We start from the raw sequence: 11,351 nt of genomic DNA, 5'->3' as shown, positions 1-11,351 counted from the left end.
GTCAGAGTTAGAACGTATCTAACCCTGTTAGGGACCAGGCACCACACAAGCACTGGGCAAGGAGCCATGAACAAGAGAAAAAGTTCCTTTGCATAAGACTCTCACGGCCTGAAGAGGAGCAAGAAAAAATTCAGACTGGGTTCCATGCTGGGAATAGACTGCAGCCGTGGCGCCTTAAGGAGGGCTGGGCCGGGAGGAGATGGGCAAGGCCAGCGCTCTGCGGTTGGGGTCACACCCAGGTGATTTTTCAGTTGAGCCCTGAAGGCAGAGCAGGCAAAAAGTGTCAAAGAGAGTGGAGGCGACAGCACGGGAGACACCTGCCAGCCCAGGTGGGGCGGTTCAGATCCCCAGGAGCAGAGGGGAGAGCACTGGGAGCCAGGGGGAGATGGAGGGGAGGCAGGCCACGCAGGACCAGCCCAGGTTACCCGCTGCAGCCTCTTTCTTCAGACGCGAGGGGCAGGATGGAGCCTGGGCAACCAGTGTGAGTCATGCCAGTTGTCGGGGCAAGAGCTGTGTCGGCCCTCAGGATGCAGCCCTGGTCCTCCCGATCCTTCTGCTCCCCTCCTCCACATCAGAAAAGACCACAAGGGGTCCAGGGTGTCGTAAGAGCCCCAGGGGGTTTGCTCCCCTTAGTTCCTGCCCCAAGCAAGCACTTTTCTGGTGTCACCTTCCAGAGGCGTCTTATCAGGATAGATGTGTGTCCTGACTTCTTTCTGGTGCCCAAGTGGTACCGCACTGTCGACATCACCGGTTACATTCACCCACAGCCCGGGGGGCCAAGGTGTGAGAGCAGTTCTGGCAGCAATGTTGCTAACAGCAAAAACATTTGGAACAATATGAGTGTCCATCACTAGGGAGTGGGTTGAGTGGGTTACAGCTGGGTTTCTCGACCCTGGGAATACTGATGCTCAGGCCCGGGTGATTCTCTGCTGTGGGGCGTCCTGTCGGTTGTAGGACGTTTAGCAGCATCCCTGTCCTCGGCCCACTAGATGCCAGTGGCCCCTCTTCCCTGGTTGTGACAACCAAAATGTCTGCAGAATTGTCAAATGTCCCTAGGAGAGAAGCCCTGGTCCCCCCAGGGTTGAGACCCCCTGGATTCCCATGCACGCACACCCTGTCACGCTACACAGCCCCCCAAAGAAGGGAGAAAACCTTGACTGATTGGGAAGACCCTGAGAAGGGCCCAGAAGAAGCCCCCTATCTTGAAGTTAGGGAACAACCATGGGAAGAACCCCCAAGCAGGCCGGATGGGGCCTGGTGGGCAGAGAAGACCACTCCCTGCGAATGGCTAGCAGAGCAGACAGAGGCCTCCTGGAGAGAAGGTCGCCCTGCTGGTTGGCACTGCAGCTGCAGGAAGCATCCAGAAAGTTGGTGAAGCGAAGAGAAGCCTCCAGAACATGCCTCCCCTTGAAAGGCTGCATCCCTTTCAAGTGTGTGGGGGGGACCCTGCCCTGGGAACTCAGAGGCCGAGGGGCTGAGGGGCCGCTATCTTGTCCATCTCCTCGGGATCCGGACGTGGGTCAAACCTCTCTGAGGACCAGCCCTCTTGGAGTCCAGCGAGCAACACTGGACAGATGTCAAGCCATTTAGAACATTTAGAACTCCTCCCCACAACCCTCCATCTCCAGAGTCGTCTAAAGTCCCCCAGGATCTTAGCGTGCCCAGCGAATTCTAGTTAGTGGCAGATTAACAAGTTTTCCCTAACAACATTCAATATTTGCAAGTGGTCCTCATCAGCTTTATTGACAGAAACTCAGAGTGGCTCCGAGAAATGGACTAGATGAACTGGCAGAACTGTCGACGTTGGGGGAAAAATAGTTTGCTTTTGTGGACATTGAGTTGACGTCTGCGTTTCCATAAACCCAGGAGTGGGAGGAAGCGTGCTCACGGCCGCCTTGTCCATTTTCCATGCCGTGCTCTCTCTTTTCTTAACGCATAAATGCGCAAAGAAAACACATCTTTTGCCTCCTGTCCTCCCCCGCCTGATGGACGGCCGGAGCATTGCTGATTGCTGGCTCAGCGGGCTCCGGGGGCCCAGGCCTTGGCCTCTCGTCCTCAGCTGCAGTGTCAACCAGATTGCCTGAGCTGGGCTTCTTCCCTTCTGTTCTTCCCCTCCGGAGAAATGGGGAAATCGGTCCCTCTTAGGTTAAAAAAAAAAAAAAAAAATGTGGCTTAAAAACCGAGAACATCTGGCTAGAGATGATTGTTTCATGGAAACTTCTCCTGGAGTTCTGTGCATGCCAGACCCCCTCCAAGGCTGCTTGGACGTCAAGTTTCTGCAGCCCAGCCAGGAGAGGGAGGACGAACCAGGACTCGAACTTCCAGATCCAGCCAGCACCACATCCCCAAATGGGGAGGCCAGACACCTACTCCCCTGCACAGAGACAGGCGGTCAGCGCGCAGAAACGCCATCTGAAGCTTGAGGCCCCACGGCCCCCAAACACTCCAAGGGAGTGCAGAGGCCCACCGACCATTCTGGAGCCACACCCTGGTCTGAAGGCCACTCTTTCTACCTGGATACCCCAGGTCTTGGGCAAGAGATAGATGTTTTGAGGTTCTGCAATGCAGGGACCACCCTGTCCACCCCCACTGGGGTGAGTGTAGGGAGTCCAGGAAATGTCTGGAAAGCATTTAGCACAGGGTCAGGTGTTGCGACCTTGTGACATATTGTAGAAGTTTGTGTAACTCATGGTGTGTGGGGGAGGCACATTGAGTTGCATTCCCAACCTTTGGGAACTCTCCCCCACCTCTCCCCAGCCTGTGAGGGTCTGGAGGGGGCCTTTCCTGGCCAGCAGGAAAAAGGCCGAGGCTGTTAGAACTCCCTGTTCTAGCTGCCTGCGGACGGAAATTTCTCATTCTTGGACCGCAGAGAGTTCTTCCAACCGCCACCTTGGGCAGCTTATTTGTGAGGCAATAGCACCCTCCTCTGGTCAGAGAGTGGTATTTCCTCTAGAACTTTCTCTGAGTTTCAGTTGTTCAGTTGCTCAGTTGTGGCCGACTTGCTATGATCCCATAGACTGCAGCACGACAGGCTTCCCTGTCCTTCACTATCACCCAGAATTTGCTCAAACTCATGTCCTTTGAGTTGGTGATGCCATCTAACCACCATCTCATCCTCTGTTGTCCCCCTCTCCTCCCGCCTTCAATCTGTCCCAGCAACAGGGTCTTTTCCAGTGAGTCAGCTCTGCATCAGGTGGCCAAAGTATCAGAGCTTCAGCTTCAGCTTCAGCTTCAACACAGCTTCAGTCCTTCCAGTGAATATTCAGGGTTGATTTCCTTCAGGATGGACTGGTTTGATCTCCTCGCAGTCCAGGGGACTCTCAAGAGTCTTCTCCAGCAGCACAGTTCAAAAGCATCAACTCTTCAGTGCTCAGACTTCTTTACTGTCCAAGTCTCACATCCATACAAGACTAATGGAAAAACCATAGTTCTGACTATAGGGACCTTTGTTGGCAAAGTACCTGCACCCCAAGAGTAAGAAGACAGTTGCTGAGTTCCTGGTGGGGGGAGGGAGGGTCCTGGCAAGGGCAGGATTCCTCCAGGAAAATAAAGGCAGCCTGGGTTCCTGCCTCCATAGTTGTGGTCATGGTCCCCTGCCTCTTGATCTTGCTCTTGAACTCTAATAATGGGGAAGGACAAGGGGGCAGAAGAAGGGTCAGCATCTGAAGGGTCCACGGTTCACCCTCCTGGTCCTCCCCCACCTCCCTCCCCTACTCCCCCACTCCCAGCACTGACTGAGCACAAGCTCATTGTGGACTTCTGCCCCCCTGGGGCTGCCTGGACCCCCGCTGGCACTGATGCCTCCCCAACAAGCACAGCAACCTTGGAAACATGTGTGCTGTTTGGTTTGAAAAACTCCAGAGAGCCAGGCTTACCTGGGGGTCTGTTTATCTGTCAGAGACTCCATGGGCGATGTCTGAAGAAAAGGGAAACACAAGGTCCATTCATTTGGTGGCCCTCCCACCCCGTCCCCCTGCCCCAGATTAGCAAGGGTTTTCAGTGACCTCCTGGATGGTCCGAGAAGGGGACCAGAGGCAGAAGACGTGGCCTCCACTGGAGTCCAGCTCTGTGACCTTGGGCAGGGGACCAGTGCCCCTGGGGCCCTTCTCCCAACTCTGCGGGGCTCAGAGGCCCCTCCCCTCCTCACCTCTGGGGCCAGCCTGGCAGATCTCTCCCAGCAGCTTTGCTCAGACCCAGAGCTCTTAAGCTCCCTGTGGGTGGAGTCTAGAGAAAGTGGCAACCTGAATTTTGTGAATGATGGTGATGGCGGTCCAGTCTCTACCACCGGAAACAGGACTCATAAGCATGTGTGACAGCGAAGCTGAGCATCCCTCAGCAGGCAGGGAACACCTTCATCCTCACCACATCCAGGCGCGTCTGGAAACTCACTGAGCTCTCACAACAGTCCGAGGGAGGTATGAACATCGTCTCTATCTCACAGTTTGGAAAACAGAGGTTCACATGGGGTGAGCAATGTGTCACAGTCACAGGGCAACTGGGATTTGAACTCACTGTGCTCTGTGTCCCAGCTCAAAGCTTTGGGTTTTGTGATGGTAATCATTCTGTTTATCAAGGCACCCAGAACGTTTCTGGTTGCTATTATTTTTGTTAATATTTATTTATTTGACTGAGCCGGGTCTTAGTTATGGCACACAGCATCTTTAGTTGAGGTGTGTGAACTCGTTTGTTGAGGTGTGTGGGAGCCAGTTCCCTGAGGAGGGATCCAACCTGGACGCCCTGCATTGGAATTCCGGAGTCTCAGCCACTGCACCACCAGGGACTTCCTCTTAGAATGTTTTTAATGACTAGGCAGGATGCTTTGCACGCATCGTCTTTCCTAGTCATAGCTACAAAGGGGAGGTGGTTTCCATGACCATTTTATAGACAGAAACTGAGACAGAGAGCAATGTGTGCCTCAGCTTGGCGTGGCAGAAGTGGTTTGCAAGCCAAGATTTGACTGCCTTTCCTCCATCCCACCCGCCCCAACACCGGCAGCACGAGATCCCCGTGCTAGCTTGTGCTGCCTCTTATCCGGAAGGGGAGCACTAGCCTGTCCTCCACCCCCAGGCATATCTGAGCCCGGCTTTGCAAGATGCCAAAACGCATCAGTGGGGGGCTCCCCACGAGCCCCACATGAGTCTTCCCGGCTTCCTGCCAACTAACCAAGCCTCGTGAGTGTTTAAAATAGTCCGTGCAGTTCCCGCAGGCATGCACGTCTATATCGCAGTCACAGAGCCTGCTTCGTCTCCCAGCACCGTGAGGTCAGGCCAGATGCTCATTGAAAGAAACCGCAAGGTGCCAGGGGCGTCGGCGCATGCGCAGTGGCCGCAGCAACCCACCCACCCCCCCCACCCCACCCCCGGGAGGGCGGATCTGTGCTCTACCGAGCCCATGACATATTCACGATCCGCGCCCGCCCCATCCACCTCTGAGTCTCCAGGCCTGGGGATCACCTGCAGGGAAGCTCAGGTGGGTCCCCCCACCTCACACGCTGAGCCAGGCACTGCACCAAGCCCTTCTTGGCCATCTTCCTGCCCTTCCACAGCTTTCGGGGACGCAGAGACCCGCGTGACAGCCCAACCCCCTCCCCCGCCGCGCCGCTCCCATGGGCTCGGGAGGCAGGGCTATCCCAGCCAGACAACATCTAGAATGTTCCTCGAGTACCTACTATGTGCAAGGACTGCACAAGAAGGTTGTGCTACACCTGTGTCCAAGACAGATGTGTCCCTGCCCACATGCCAGGAGGACACAAGACGATACCAAAACAAGCAAATAAGAAAACAGGAGGGCTTGTCCACCCACTCCAGTATTCTTACCTGGAGAATCCCCATGGACAGAGGACCCTGGCGGGCTAACATAGAGTGTTAATGGTTTGAAATGAAATGACAAGTTGATGTGATATTAAAAATCTTCAGGAAAGAGGAAGACTAGATGGGGTGGAGGTTGGGGGCGATGTGTATCAGTGGAAGACCTGAGACTCATGGAGAGTGAGACGCTAGGCAGGGATCTGGGTGGGTGGGGGGGCGCCTCTAGTGAGGAGACCAGGGTAAGTGCAAAGGCCCTGGGGCAGGGACAAACCCTGCAGGTTCCCTGCCCTGGTCTTCCAGGTCTCATGGGAAGGGAGACTGTGGAGACCCAGAGAGAGCTGAGGCCCCACAAAGCAAGGCAAAGCCAGTATCAGGGCTGTGGCCTCTGCCCCACCACTTGACCCTGGCCTGCGCCAACGGGCCATCACGCAGGGTCCCGGCTTGTTGGCGTCTGCATCTGGGAGACTCAGGCACAGGAGGGGGCCTTGGAGCCCACCCCACCCCTCGGTCCCCTGAGCCCAAGGACCAGCTGGAATGAGCACAGCACGCAGGCGTTTGTGACATCACCAGATGAGACGATGACTAATGGCCTTGCCAGGTCCAGAGGACACAAGGCAGGCTCAGGGTGGCAGATGTTTGAGATGATGAGGGAATGGAGGCAGGTGGAGGCCCCAGAGCCAGCGGCTCTGCACCCGCAGCCGGCTGGACCAGCGCCTGGCGGATGGAGCCATCCTGCGCATGTGCGGGTGGAAAGGCGCGGGAAGACGGATGGATTTGTGCTCAGGCAATCTGCAAAGAGGCCCCCCATCTGCTTCCCATTAATGACGCAGCCTTGCTCTGTTGTTGTTGTTGTAAACTCAACCAAAAATTCATTTTTTTTTTCCTTAAATGAAGTTAATAGTTTTTAAAGTCGCCGTATATCGACTTGGGTTAGCTCCCTTTGCAGAAGTTTAGGTAATCCCACCTTTGAAGACCAAGCCCCCAAAGTGCCTTTGTCAACCCAAGAGATGAGTATATCTGAAAAAGGAGTCCCTAAAGGAGAATGGTCCCTTCTATTTCCCAAAGAAGGGGCCCTGGGCTCAGTGGGTGGTGATCTGAGCTGTCCACTGGGCCATCTGCTCTTTGAATTGGTTGTACATTCGAATGATACGGGAGTTGGAACAATGCAGATGGCCCGGCCACCCGGGGTTCTCTTGGTACCATGAAGCCTAGGAATATGGTTGCAAAAATCTCCCTAGGTGATTCTAATGAGCCTTTAAGTTGGCAAACCATGGCCTTGCCTCCAAGGGTGGCTGTAAGGATAAAGCACTTACAAACTCTGCTATTGTCCTCATCATCGTAATGGCAATTATTACTTTTATTTGAGCAGAGAAAATTGAGGCTCAGAGAAATCAACTGGTCCAGCCAATCTGGGCAGAGCACCTGGGTTTCTGTGATTCCAAAGCCTCATGCCACGATGGAAGCTATTTTAACTTGATCAAAGTAAAAAAATGTGTATTATTTCTGTCCTAGCCCATAATCAGCAATCACTTTACAATTTTTTTGTGTGTTTCAAGCAATTGACACTTTGTAGGGTTAAAAGAATCAGAGGGAAATTAAAAGTTTCTCCCTGAATTGTGCCCCAATTCCAGATTCTGGAGCAATTCAGTGGAACCTGGAATCTGTGAAGCACTGTTGTAGCAGAAAGTTCTCGACTCTGGGGCCTCGGGGGAGAGGGCAACAGGGACCTTGCCCTGCGCACAGGTGCAGGATCAAGGGCCTGGAGCCAGGGAAAGAGATAGGAGCCTGCCACAGCTTTAATATCTCCCAGGTTTCAGGTGAGCATCCCCGGGGCCAAGAAGGGAAGAACTCTGGACTTTTGGCATGGTGATCAGCAGCCTGGACCCCCACAGGCAGAGGAGAGGAGTCTCATGTCAGGGCTCCTGGAATTAAGAGGCAGAAGTCCAGGATTCAGAAGTCGGTCCTGGAGGCTTGTAACTAGCTTTCCTTTATCCATCTTTTTACCTCTTGCTCTTGACTGTTGTTACCTTGTATCTGTGGTTGGGCATGCATCTGAGTCATTGGGAGGGCTTCTTAAAAATAGACTGTTGCTCCCCTCCAACCTGAGGTCCTGCTTTACAACACATCTGGGTGAAGGAGAAGTTACGCCTAACCATCCCCAGGCAATGCTTGTCCAGAGACCGCGTTTGAAGGCCACCATTTTGACTGACGTTCACAACAGCCTTATGAGGGAGGGAGGAAGAAACAGAAGTTCAGAGGGCAGAGGCAACGTGCCTGAGGCCCTACAGCTAGAAACTGACAGAGGCAAGACTGTGACACAGGCCTGCTGATCCCAAACCCAGTGGCCAAAGCCAGGTACCCTGCTTCTCACTCCAAGGCTGGTTCTCAGACAGGGTCCCTGAGTCAGGGCAGCCTCTGAGAGGGCAGGCTTCAGATCAGACTGCATGGTGCACCCCCTGGCCAGCTTTGTCAGGACTCTCCATGGTTTTGGATGCATGCAGCAGTCAGCAGTAGTTTGCAGGGAGCAACAGCTAGAAGCAAGACCACAGTTGCTTGACCTGGTCACCTGCGTGGAAACCATGAACCTTAACCGTGAGACCTCAGAGGCCAGTGCTGCAATCTAAGTCCTTAGACCTTGTCTACCTTGAAAGGAGGAATCTGACAAGGAGACAGAAGGTATAGAGGGAAAGAAAATATTTATTAGAAAAGCAGAGTATATGGAGAAAGATGCTTGGGTGAACTCTGCGAGAGAGTCGCCTTTGGGAAGTTTAAGTCCTATATAAGGGGGCAGTCTTCCGGTTCTTGGTCTTCTTCATAGCCAAGCATCCTGTTTTGACCCCCTGGCTACCGTGTCTCAGGACCATTCACTGGGTGCACGCACACACCTCGGTCAAGATGGACTTCAGCGCAGAGGCAGATGGGAGGAGCAGAAAAGACTTACTCGCATCCTCTGCCTTTTTGACCCCGTGCAGTCTCTTCTTGCACGTGTGCAGTGTCTGCCTTGCCCCAAGGATGGGAAACGTATGACCTCTTGATCTTCTAACAGGGTTTAGCCCCTCTCTGTTCCTGCCAGAAAATGTCCAGTGTCCGGTTGTCCGCCCTATTCCTGTTGTTGTTTCTTATACCGACGCAGATCTTGACATGTAGTCAGGAGTCTGGTCATAAATATGTAGCCTGGAGCCCATTTGTCTTTTGCCTCAGGAAATGTAGATAGGGAGCTGGTAGTCAATGTCCGGCCTGGAGCCCATCCTTTTGTTACCCCAGGAAGTGTGAACAGGAGGCCAGTTGTACATGTCCGGCCTGGAGCCCATCTATCTCCTGCCTCACTCAGACCAATTCAATCCAAACCCCTGGGGTGGTACCAAGTGTCCGGTGATTCTACAGAGCAGGCACGCTGGAGACCCTGAACTCCCGGGGAACCCAGGCTGCCTTGGAAGCCGAGCTGGACTTCAGGAGGGGCCAGGGGCTTCCCTGGTGGCCCAGACAGTAAAAAACCTGCCTTCAATGCGGGAGAGCTGGGTTTGATCCATGGGTTGGGAAGATCCTGGAGAAGGAAATGGCAACCCACTCCAGTACTCTTGCCTGGAGAACTCCATGGACAGAGGAGCCTGGCAGGCCACAGTCCTTGGGGTCGCAAAAAGTCAGACACAACTGAGCAACTAACACACACATGCAGACAGCTGACCACCACCCAGCACAGGGCAGGTCTTGTGTGGTCAGCTGTGCCCTCAGACGAGGGCTTGGGGGCAGTCAGGGCCCTGTGGTGAGCAGGGTGACAGAGGAAAGTGTGACAGTGGACAGAGGTCCAGCTGGGGTTGGCAGATTAAAATACAGAATGGTAGATCTGAATTTCAAAGAAACTGCATTTTAAAGAGTACAAGTTTGCCCCAAATATTACCTGGAGCTATCTTCTACTAAAAAGAAAAATAAATATATTTGTTGTTTATCTGAAATTCAAATTGATCTGGGTGTTCAATATTTTTGTTTGCTAAATGGGGGCAACTCTAGGCAGGACCCCACTCAGAGGATGGGCCCCAGCCCTCGGGGGGTAACTGCAGAAGCAGGAATTCAGCCCCCTAGACAGCTCCTGACAGTGGATACTTCCTACCTGCCTCTGGTGCCGAGAGATGACACAAGGAAAATTTACCATTTTATCATAAAGGAGTCCTTCTATGCCATTAGACCTATGTGCCCTCAGAACTCTAGGTCTTTAGAAATTAGTTAATTAATTTTTTGCTGTGCTGGTCTTCATTGCTGTGCATGGGCTTTGTCTAGTTGTAGCAAGCAGGGGCTGCTCTCCAATTGGGGCACGTGGGCTTCTCTTGGCGATTGTTTCTCTTGTGGAGCACGGGCTCTAGGCACATGGGTTCAGTCACTGCAGCTGGAGGGCTCACACTAAGCTTGAGCTTAGCAGCTCCCCAGCAGGTGGGATCCCCCTGGATCAGGATCAAACTCATGTCCCCTGCACTGGTAAGTGGGCTCTCAACCACTGGACCACCAGGGACGTCCTGAGAACTGTAGATTTTTAAATGCACAGTTCTTTTGCATCCACACTATTGGGCAACCACGCATAGAACTTTTTCATCTTCACAAAGTGAAACTCTGCCACCATTAAACAACAAAAGTGAAAAAGTGAAAGTGTTAGTCGCTCAGTTGTGTCTGACTCTTTGCGAATCCATGGACTGTAGCCTGCCAGGTTCCTCTGTCCGTGGAATTCTTGAAGCAAGATACTAGAGAGGGTTGCCATGCCCTTCTCCAGGGGAATCTTTCCAACCCAGGGAACAAACCCAGGTCTCCTGCATTGCAGGCAGGCTCTTTACTCTCTGAGTCACAAGGCAAGCCCCTGTTAAACAATAACCACCACCTGTCCCCCCATTTCCCCCTCTCTCCAGCCCCCGGTAACCACCATTCTACTTTCTGTCTCTGTGAACTTGACTTCTCTAGGAATCTCATATAAGCAGAATCATATAGTATTTGTCCTTTTGTGACTGGCTTATTTAACTTGGTATGATGTTCTCAAGACTCATGCATATTGGGGCGTATGTCAAAGTTTCCTTCCTTTTAAAGGTAGGATAATACTCCACTGCCCAGATATACACCTTTGTTTATCCATTTATGACAGGGAGTTTGGTTCCCCCTGTTGGCTGTTGTGGATAAAACTGCTATGAACGTGGATGTTCAAATATCTCTTTGGGTACACACACAAAAGTAAAATTTCTGGATCATATGATAACCCTGTTTATTGTAAGGTCTCACCACATTAATTTCCACAGAGACTCCCCCATTTTGTATTCCCATCAACACACAAAGATTCCAGCTTCTCCACATGCTCACCAACACTTATTTTCTGTTTGCTGTTGTTTTTGATGAGTCACCCCAGTGGGTGTGAAGTGGTATCTCATTGCTGTGGATTTAATTTAATTTTAATTTGTGTAGTTGGAAGACTAGAATAATATTCTTCATTATGATATTCAATTTTATTAAGATTTCATTTCACTAAAAATTCAGAAAAGCAATTTTTATATTAAACAATTGTATCATCTA

The 11,351-nt window shown here is 52.4% G+C and overlaps 1 long non-coding RNA gene across 1 annotated transcript; it reads right to left on the bottom strand.

The window, feature by feature from the left end:
* Nucleotides 1–1,742: 1,742 nt before the first annotated feature.
* LOC110145004 (uncharacterized) lies at nucleotides 1,743–6,322 on the bottom strand. The gene is made up of 3 exons (XR_002316049.2): nucleotides 5,817–6,322; nucleotides 3,876–3,916; nucleotides 1,743–2,374 (listed from the first exon to the last, which is right to left on the bottom strand). It is a non-coding gene; the product is annotated as an uncharacterized lncRNA (long non-coding RNA).
* Nucleotides 6,323–11,351: the final 5,029 nt, after the last annotated feature.

This window comes from Odocoileus virginianus, chromosome 9 (genome assembly GCF_023699985.2).
Source record: "Odocoileus virginianus isolate 20LAN1187 ecotype Illinois chromosome 9, Ovbor_1.2, whole genome shotgun sequence".
Classification (NCBI taxonomy): domain Eukaryota; kingdom Metazoa; phylum Chordata; class Mammalia; order Artiodactyla; family Cervidae; genus Odocoileus; species Odocoileus virginianus.
Note: the sequence above shows the minus strand (reverse complement) of the source record. Positions and strands in the feature narration are given on the sequence as shown.